The 10,028-nt window shown below is 43.9% G+C and overlaps 1 long non-coding RNA gene across 1 annotated transcript; it reads left to right on the top strand.

Moving 5' to 3' along the window:
* Positions 1 to 4,824: 4,824 nt before the first annotated feature.
* On the top strand, positions 4,825 to 9,469 carry LOC137320432 (uncharacterized). The gene is made up of 3 exons (XR_010962519.1): positions 4,825 to 4,873; positions 7,548 to 7,719; positions 7,875 to 9,469. It is a non-coding gene; the product is annotated as an uncharacterized lncRNA (long non-coding RNA).
* The last annotated feature ends 559 nt before the right edge of the window (positions 9,470 to 10,028 follow it).

The following is a 10,028-nucleotide window of genomic DNA, read 5'->3' as shown; positions in this document are numbered from 1 at the left end:
GGAAAGAAGGAATGCCAAAAGTGTTTTATTGTGGTGTGCCCTGTATGTGGACTGTAGTCTATGTTGTCAAAACAACTACATATCCTAGAGGGCCATGTGTGCTTACACAATTATGGACTTTTGTAAAATGGTTATACTGCACGACTGATGAGTTCACCCTTTATGACTTTATTCTCTGAAAGATGCAATATTTAGAATTCTTGCCATTCTCTGAGCTGACTCATTAATGACTGTTCTGAGGTACAGTTCAGGACTTCTTTATATTCAAAAAAGGTGATAAACCAGACCCAAGCAACTACACACACTATCAAGAGAAAACTTGTACTGTGATAACTTAATAAACCGCAGCCACTGTTACTTCAGAAGGGGAAGGTTCTATTGACTAACCTCCTTGACTGTTGCGAGAAGGGTAGCATCCCATGTGGACTGTGGATGTTAATATTTCTGAAAGTCTTTGGCCGCATCTGATAGCATGTTCACAAGGGAAACTCTGCAGACACTTGCATGAAAAGACATTGTGAATTAATCTGTTCAGTGTCTAAATCTTTGTGTTCCTTGCACATGCACATCGAGAGGCAATGGTCTGCCATGGATGGAGGAACAACTAGCAGCAAATCCCTCAGTAGGCATGACGAGGAAGCTCTGCAATTCCTGGGCGGACACACCTGGGAGGCTGTGAGAGATGGAGAAGTTGGAGGAGAGCTTTCAGGTTCAGGTAATCGGGTGGAGCGCATATACAGTTGTAAGTTTTTGATATCTGCGGGCATTCTGATAACTTGAAAAGCCTCCTGCTATTGCTCAATCACATCTTCGGACTCACAAATCAGAGGATACTGTCCTAAAAAGAAAGTCTTTGTGTCCTTCAGAGGTGCTAAATGCTTATAGAAGGAAACATCTGACAAGCAACCTGGCACCTCCAGGAAGACCCGTCCTCTATCTGATGACCCACGGTGTCATGGCATCTTACTTACTCAAGCACCAGCCCAGATACACCGAATTGAGTCAAGGACATTACTGAGGCGATCTCACTGGGTGAATCACAGAGCGTCAGTGAGCAGGAGGAGCTGGGAAGGAATGTGAGGAAGCAGCCATCTCTCCCCAGAAGGGACAGAACAGCTGCTCATGGCTGTCTCAGGGCAGTGTCCAAGGTCCAACCATCTTCAGCTGCTTCATCAATGACCTTCCCTCCATCATAAGGTCAGAAATGGGGATGTTCGTTGATGATTGCACAGTGTTCAGTTCCATTCGCAACCCTTCAGATAATGAAGCAGTCCCTGCCCACATGCAGCAAGATCTGGACAACATCCAGGCTTGGGCTGATAAGTGGCAAGTAACATTCGCACCAGACAAGTGCTAGGCAATGACCATCCCCAATAAGAGAGAGTCTAACCACCTCCCCTTGACATTCAACAGCATTACCATCGCCAAATTCCCCACCATTCAACATCTTGGAGGTCACCATTGACCAGAAACTTAACTGGACCAGCCATATAAATACTGTGGCTACAAGAGCAGGTCAGAGGCTAGGTATTCTGCGGTGAGTGACTCATCTCCTGACTCCCCAAAGCCTTTCCACCATCTACAAGTCAGGAGTATGATGGAATACTCTCCACTTGCCTGGATGAGTACAGCTCCAACTCAAGAAGCTTGACACTATCCAGGACAATGCAACCCGTTTGGCACCCCATCCACCACCCTAAACATTCACTCCCTTCACCACCAGCACACCGTGGCTGCAGTGCGTACCTTCTGCAGGATGCACTGCAGCAACTCACCACGGCTTCTTCGACAGCACCTCCCAAACCCGTGACCCTTACCACCAATTGGACAAGGGCAGCAGGCACATGGGAACAACACCACCTGCACGTTCCCCTCCAAGTCATGCACCATCCCAACTTCGAAATATATCGCCATTCCTTCATCGTCGCTGGGTCAAAATCCTGGAACCCCCTATCTAACAGCATTGTGGGAGAACCTTCACCACACGGACTGCCGCGGTTCAAGAAGGCGTTTCGCCACCATCTTCTCAAGGGCAATTAGGGATGGGCAATAAATGCTGGCCTTGCCAGCAACGCCCACATCCCATGAATGAATTTTAAAAAAAGCCCAAGGACCAAGATCTCAAGGGCTCAACCTTTAAAAGATCTGTGTATCAAGAGCATGGATCTCATGTGCGGTCTCCTATCATGTGTTGCAGGTTGTGGATAAGTTGGAGGAGTCCACAACCTGCATCTACAATTCAATGCAGGAGGTGATGCAATGGCACGATGTGAGGAACACCCTGATGACTGTGGCAGCCTCAAGACGTCAGGAAGAGACTCTCGGGGAACTGTTGCTTCTGGGGTGGCTGCAATAACTGCTTCCATAGATGGTTTGAAGAGCACCCTAGCTCAGAGCTTCTCAGACACTGCCTACAGGAAATGTCCAGGTAGGTTCCCCATGGTCTGTAGATCCGGTGGTGAGGATACTTGCGGGTTGGGTGTAGCCTGCGTGCTTGCCGCCGCATTCTTCTACCTTCAATCCTGATTATGAGGTTGTGGAATGCATTACCGGAGTTAGCGATTGAAGCAGTGACCATGTTATCATTTGAGAACAGGTTCGATAGCTGGTTGAAAGAAAGAGGAATAAAACGATATGGGAACAAAGCGGACATATGGGATTAGCACTACTGGTCATGTGGAGGATAAGCACCAACATGGACTGGTTGGGCTGTATGGCCTGTTGTAATTTCTATGTAAGGTTGTTCCTCTGCTTTTGTCTCCCCCATTACTATTGATTGGGTAGGATGGTAACACCATGTTACATGATGTAACAGCTAGGGGAAATATTGTTGGGCTTGATGATCTTTACTTGTGTTCATTTATTCAAATAACAAAAACGGGGGTGTACCTGCACCACTCCAATAACTATTTTTCTTTGCAAGTAGGAATTGCTCTTAAATTACCTGCCATTCTTTCTGCCCTGTACGTGTTAAAAAATTATTTAGACTACTTCAATGCTATCCAGTTTCTCTGCAGATTATGGCTTTTGTCAAAACAAGAATCACAAACCATACAGTTAATGTCTGTATTGGTCTTTTCTGCACAGAGCTTTTAGAGCATGTTTTTCTCAGATAACTGAGCAAAATATCACAATGAGGAACTTTAATCCATCGCAAGTTGAGTTCAGCTGGGAGGGGAAGATCTAAAATGATAACATTCTTAATACTGAGGTACCACCACATCCATGTAATTAATACCACCCAGTGGGATGCTGGCCATATTACAGAAACAGAGGCAAACAGAAAATCTGACTAACGTGATGTTTCATGAACAGGAACAAAAAAAAACAGTACTGGATGATACAATAAATAGCTGATAGCCGCAGGTAAATTGCCTGAAGTTCCTGAGGTTTTGGACTTATATGTGCACTTCTAGCTGTGCCACTTATTAACATTTTGAGGGAATGAGCCTTAAGTTTGCGGACGATACCAAGATGCGTGCAAGTGTTAGGACTGTAGAGGATGCTCAACGACTGAAAGCAAATCTTGATGTGTTGGAAAAATGGGCCCGTGTTTGGCAAATGATGTTTAACTTAGAAAAGTGTAGCGTCATACACATGGGCAGATCAAATGCCGAATATATTTGAACCCTACAGGGACCGGAACTAAAGCCAGTGGTGAAAGAAAGAGATCAGTGAAGCTATAGCTACAGCTAACAGGGTTCTAGGTTGTATTCACAGGACAATTCATTCTAAAATAAAGCATACCATTTTGTCCTTGTACAAGACCTTGGTTCGGACTCAGTCAAAATACTGTGTCCAGTTTTGGTCTCCTCACATGGTGGGGGATATTGAGGCTTTGGAAAGTGTGCAGAGGAAGGCCACAACATTAATTCCCAGTTTAAAACACCTTAGTTACCCGGATTGGCTCAAAGAGCTGGGTCTATACACTTTAGAAAAGTGTAGACTCAGGGTTGATTTGATTGAGTTTTAAAAATAATGAAGGGACTTTGTTTTTATGTGGACTAATTGTTTCAACTGAATAGGTTAGGGAGGACTAGGGGTCATGCTTACAAGTTATGTAAGGACAGAACTAGGTTGGAAGTTAGGTGGTTCGTCTTTTCCCAGCGAATATTGGTCCCGTGAAACAGTTTGCAGGCTCATGTGGTGAACGCTGATTAACTGAATTCCTTCAAGAGGGAGCTGAACCTGTTTCTGGCTGGGATGGAGGTCACCTCGTACATGAGGTAGGTATCCTGTAATATAAATTAGGGTGTATGTGATCTCCTGGACCAGTTTTGATCGCCTAAAGGGATCGGAGAGGAATTTTCCAGACTTTTCCCTAATAGGCCCAGCTTTTTAACCTGGCTTTTTGCCTCTCCCAGGAGATCATATGGCTCCAGGTGGGTAGGGAGTATCTGTATTGTGATGCACTAGGGACAGGCTAGATGGACCAGCGGGTCTTTTCCTGTCTGTCATTTTTATATGTTCCTAAGGCCCACATCTAACACAGGATTGCGTACTCATCTACACTTCACTCCTAACATCATTTGTTCCTTGTATATAATGTGCCTCCACTATATGTTTTTTTTTCTTTGTGAATCTAATTTGCCCGTTATACAACCAGTTCTTTAATACAACCAGTTCTTTATGTATCTTTGTTCATCTCAGATTACTATTTTTGGACCAAACCACGTCTATTCTCACCATTTGGGGGTCTCGCTTTGAAGTTCTGAGCTTCCTCACGCAGGACATTGCTCATGTGTGCAGTACAGTAAACTGACAACACGGTCCAGAAAAGTCAAAATGACTTAATGTGGTTTATGGTGATGAGTGAACCGGTTGCGTCAATCTGTCTGATAGATTCTGGAGGTACAAACGAGACTGTAACAAGGTTTGTATCCTGACTTTTTACTTCACGAGAACAGCAGTAGATCACTGTTTGAAAGATAAATAAACTTTCTGCGTGAACACAGTGACTACTGTTTTAGTTACTTTCTTATCTCAGTTTTAACAGTCCATCTAGTGAATTGAAGGAAACATTCTCGGAGTTATGACAGTTTTTCAGGATCCTGTTTTTTTTTGTAGTCAAGGTTAACTTTAGTGTTACTGTTCTTTAATTTCCCACAGCGAAATCAGGGTGAAAAGGAATGAAGTATTTATTGTACACTCAGGGTGTGGAGGCCAGATTTTGTCTTTAATTGTGCACGACCATGTCTATGAAGTAAACAAATTCATTATCTGTCACTTCGAGTTCTGTTGTACAAGGACAGTTTCAGTCTTATTTCTTTAGTTTCAAAATATCATCAAGCATGGCACAAAGGCAAAATGTTCAGAGGTTTTCTGAAGCTTTGTAATATTTTCAGCCAGGTCATGAAAGGTGCTGATAATAATTTAAAAGAATGTAAATGGAAAATTGAAAGAAATTAAATTAACCGACGTAAACAAGCTTGTAAATGATGTAGAACCCACTGCTTTCAGAGAACATGTACTAGTAGGATATCAATTTTTTGTAACAAAATCCTGGATTGGATCTAGATCTATCCATAGCTTTTGATCACATTAGCTTCTAAAAATAATGTGATGTCCTGCAAATGAATCATGGAATTTTACAACATAGAAGGAGGCCATTCGGCCCACTGGACCATTGCTGGGTGTCAGAAAGAGTTACCTAATTGTTCCCATTTCACTTGCCCTTTTCCCATACTCTTTTAAACTTTTCATTTTCAAATAATATAGTCTCTATGTTAATAAAAGGATATAGAGGCATTGGAGAAGGTGCAAAAAAGATTCACAAGGATGATACCAGAACTGAGAGGATATCAGGAAAGGCTGAACAGGCTGAGGCTCTTTTCTCTAGAAAAGAGAAGGCTGAGGGGTGACCTGATAGAAGCCTTTAAAATCATTGAAGGGTTTGATAGGGTAGAAATAGAGAAAATGTTTCCACTTGTGGGGCAGTCCAAAATTAGAGGTCATAAATATAAGATAGTCACGAATAAATCCAATAAGGAATTCAGGAGGAACTTCTTTACCCAAAGAGTGGCAAGAATGTGGAACACGTTACCACAAGGAGTAGTTGAGGCAAATAGCATAGATGTATTTAAGGGGAAGCTAGAAAAGCACATGAGGGAGAAAGGAATAGAAGGACATGCTGATAGGGTTAGGTGAAGTAGGGAGGGAGGAGGCTCGTCTGGAGCATAAATGTCAGCATAGCCCAGTTGGACCGAATGGCCTGTTTCTGTGGTGTAGACTCGATGCAACTCAATATATATCCACTTCCCTTTTAAAAGCTGTTATGGATTCTGCTTCCGCTACAGTTCTTGATAGGCCATTCTAACAGCCTCAGAATAAAAAAAAATCCTTAAACCTCTGTCCTTGTTCTTTTGATGATGATCTTAAATTTATGGGCCTGGGAAATCCTGGGGCCCCACTCCGCCAATGTAAGTACAGCGGAGTGGGACTTATACCGGCCAAAATTGGAGGAGGCTGACCCTGTCATAAATATCAAGGTCAGCTAATTTAAATACTGCAGGAGTCCCGCCAGCAGGGGGACAAATATGCCCTTAAAATCCAGGAAGGGGACAAGGGAAGGATGCCACTTCCATATTTAAGGGATTCCATACAGTTAAAGGGCTGATGAAGCTTTTGGAAGAAGGACTGAAATGGCTAAAGCTAAAGGAAGGAAAGAGGCTGATGTGGTAGTGCTGCTGGCCCAAATTTGAGAATGCCATCACATACAGCAACACGGGCCATGTGGAAGGAGGTGGCTGTGGCTGTGAATGGGACTTTCATAATCCCAAGGACCCATTGCAGTGTTGGAAGAAGACTCTCACCAGGTCAACAAAGATAAGAGTGTTTCCAAATGAATAACAGAGCAGATAACTGAATCACAGAAAAGCACATGAGTATTCACTAGAACAATAGTCAAACTTGCCCTTTAGTGTATCACAGGCCATCGTGTCCTTTGTCCCAGATGCAAAGACACTTGGCAGCACTTAAGTGATTTAGATCTGCGATGTATGCTAACACTCCGAAGTCTCACAATCTAGCTCCTTGCTTTTGGACTCTTTCCATTACTACCATCCATTCCAAATATCCTGACTGATTGTGATTGTAGTTTAGATGTCAAACTTGGCTAAGTGGTAGCATTCTTGTCTCTCAGAAGGTTGTGGGTTTGTGTCCCGCTCCAAAGACTTGAGCACATAACCGAGGCTAGTACTTCAGTGCAGTGCTGAGGCAATACTACACCATCAGAGGTGCCACTTTTCGGATGAGACGTTAAACCGAGGCTCCATCTGCGCTCTTAGGTGGACGTAAAAGACGAGCCAGCGAGTTCTTCCTAGTGGCCTCGTCAAGATTTATCCCTCAGCCAACGACTAAAACAGCTGATCTGGTTATTTATTTCATTGCTGTTTGGGGGACCTTGCTGTGCATAAATTGGCTGCTGCGTTTCCCATATTACAACAGTGACTACACCTCAAAAGTACTTCATTGGCTGTAAAGCACTTTAGGACGTCCTACGGTCATGAAAGGCATGATATAAATGCAAGCTCTTTCTTTCCTTACAGGATCTGGAGAGCTGTCAATTAGCACAATGCATTCCTCCTTCAAGAGCACACAATGCCAGGAAATGCCAGACTACTTGAGGAGGGTGTGCCAACATCCAGCGCTTGGCACCGCATGAGGAAGAAATAGCCATAATTGGCTTCCACTCTGGCCAAGAATTTAGGGAATGCAAATGTGAGAACATCTACCTTTTCCTTTTTAACATTTTCATGTATTCTTCAATCTCTCCACCAGCTACTACTTTCCTCAAATTAAATCCACAAAATAGCTGATTAAGGTAGAATGCTGCTCAAGGACACCAAAGTTAACAGTGTTGTTTTTTCCTCCAGGAATCAGCAGCAAGACAGGAGACAGTAGAGAAGACTGCTGAAGAGCAATACCATGCATTCCCCTTCACCTCTGGCAACATTGGTGACCACTCAGCCAGCCCATCATTCACTCAGGAGGCTAGAGACTATTTTTTAAAATTCATTCTCGGGTTGTGGGCTTCGATGGTAAGGCTGGCCTTTATTGCCCATCCCTAATTGCCCTTGAGAAGGTGGTGGTGAGCCTTCTTCTTGAACTGCTGGAGTCCGTGTAGTGAAGCTATTCCCACAGTGCAGTTAGATAGGGCGTTCCAGGATTTTGACGACGATGAAGGAACCGCAATATATGTCCAAGTCAGGATAGTGTGTGACTTTGAGGGGACCTTGGAGGTGATGATGTTCCCATGCACCTGCTGCCCTTATCCTTCTAGATATTGGAGGTTGTGTGTTTGGGAGGTACAGTTAAAGAAGCCTTGGCTGAGTGTAGATGAGGAATTGACATGTAGTGAGACACAGAGCAAAAGGAAGCCAGAATTTGCAGATGTGATAGTGCAGACTGTTGTAGTTGAACAGGGGTATAATATCAGCCCCTGGCTGCAGAGCAATTGGATGATAATCTCAGGGGACCTGCCATGAAGTGAAGGATGCTAGCAGGGCATTAGACACATGGATGTTCTGTGTGGCCTCTGCTAAGATGTGCAGCAAATGGCTGGGATGTGGTGGAGTCCACTAACCTGCTGTGTGCCAACATTCAACAGGGATTCAACTGATTGTCGGGGAAGCCTGAAGGAAGTCGCGCCTGTCTGCAAACCCTCTCCCTCTTCAAGAGCGATCCAGCCAAGTCGGTCAACTCAATGTGAGAGCCCTAAATGTAGGACTGCAGGTCTTGGGGGACCGTTTGGTGAGGTCAATGCCAAACAGATTGCTAAGTACACAGGGCAGCATCTCGGAGGGACTGGAGGATATCTGGTTGTTCCAGGAATGTAAGGACCTTTCTCATCCATTCTCTCAATGATCGATGGTACCCAGAATCCTGACCCCAGTACCAGCGGAGAAGCTGGTGTACGTGCCTCAGAGGTTGCTTCCCCTCACAGCAGCCGCACAAATGAGCTCTATATTATTTCCCTGCAGATGCCTTCATCTTTGTACGATAAGGCTGCCGAGAAGCCCATGACAAAGAGTCAACCTGTCCCATGTCCATCCCAAGACTTGGATACCACGAGATAAGGGCCATTTGCATCCCAAGAGACTCATAATATTTTGCAGCAGCCGTCTATATCTCAGGCCCCAGGCCCTTAGGTTGCACGTAGAGTAAGTGTTAGAATAGGCCAGAGAAAAACTCAAATGGTCACAAGCAGGTGACGGAACCAAATGATGTTTTTGTAAATAGTTGTAATTAATGACCTATCAATCTCAATTTAGAAATTTTCAATTGACCCCCAGCCTCAACAGCTTTTTGGGGGGAGGGAGTTCCAGATTTCCACGACACTTTGTGTGAAGAAGTGCTTCAATCCAAAGGTGGAAACAATCTGATTTTGCTTCCCTTTGAATGAATTTCCACAAAATTCACCTGAGGAAGGGGGAAGCCTCCGAAAGCTTGTGAATTTCAAATAAAATTGCTGGACTATAACTTGGTGTTGTAAAATTGTTTACAATTGAATGAAGGACTATCTGCACTCTGCTCATGTTGGAAAAATGCAGCCACAATCTCTGGTCCAACTACTCCGCAGGACAACACAGCAGAGCTCTAACACGCTGTTCTCTTTTTTTTTTAAATCCAGAAAAAAGTTCCTTGCCCTTTACAATTAACAAAATTTGCTTACTTCTGACTTGCGAAGCTCTGGATGAAACTCAACCGGCCCTCCGCCGGGACCCTCCTCTGTCTCCAAACACTAACATCAGAAGGAAAATAGAGCCATGAGGGAAAAGGGTCTGCCCATAGCATATTAAGCAGACAGTTCTAATATTCTGACAGGAAGAGAGAGGCCAGGAATCAGATTGCCCTCACATTCCATTGAAATATTTGATAAAAGAGCTCGCTGACATGAGTACACACACATACACTTTCGAATATTACTTACTAATCCCCAGCAATAATATTTTTGAAAAAGCTATGTTCTGCTTTATAAAATGTGAAACTATTACAGAATAGCAACAATATAAATAAAAGGGGATACC

This window comes from Heptranchias perlo, chromosome 4 (assembly GCF_035084215.1).
Source record: "Heptranchias perlo isolate sHepPer1 chromosome 4, sHepPer1.hap1, whole genome shotgun sequence".
NCBI lineage: Eukaryota > Metazoa > Chordata > Chondrichthyes > Hexanchiformes > Hexanchidae > Heptranchias > Heptranchias perlo.
This window is presented reverse-complemented; position numbering and strand designations above follow the sequence as displayed.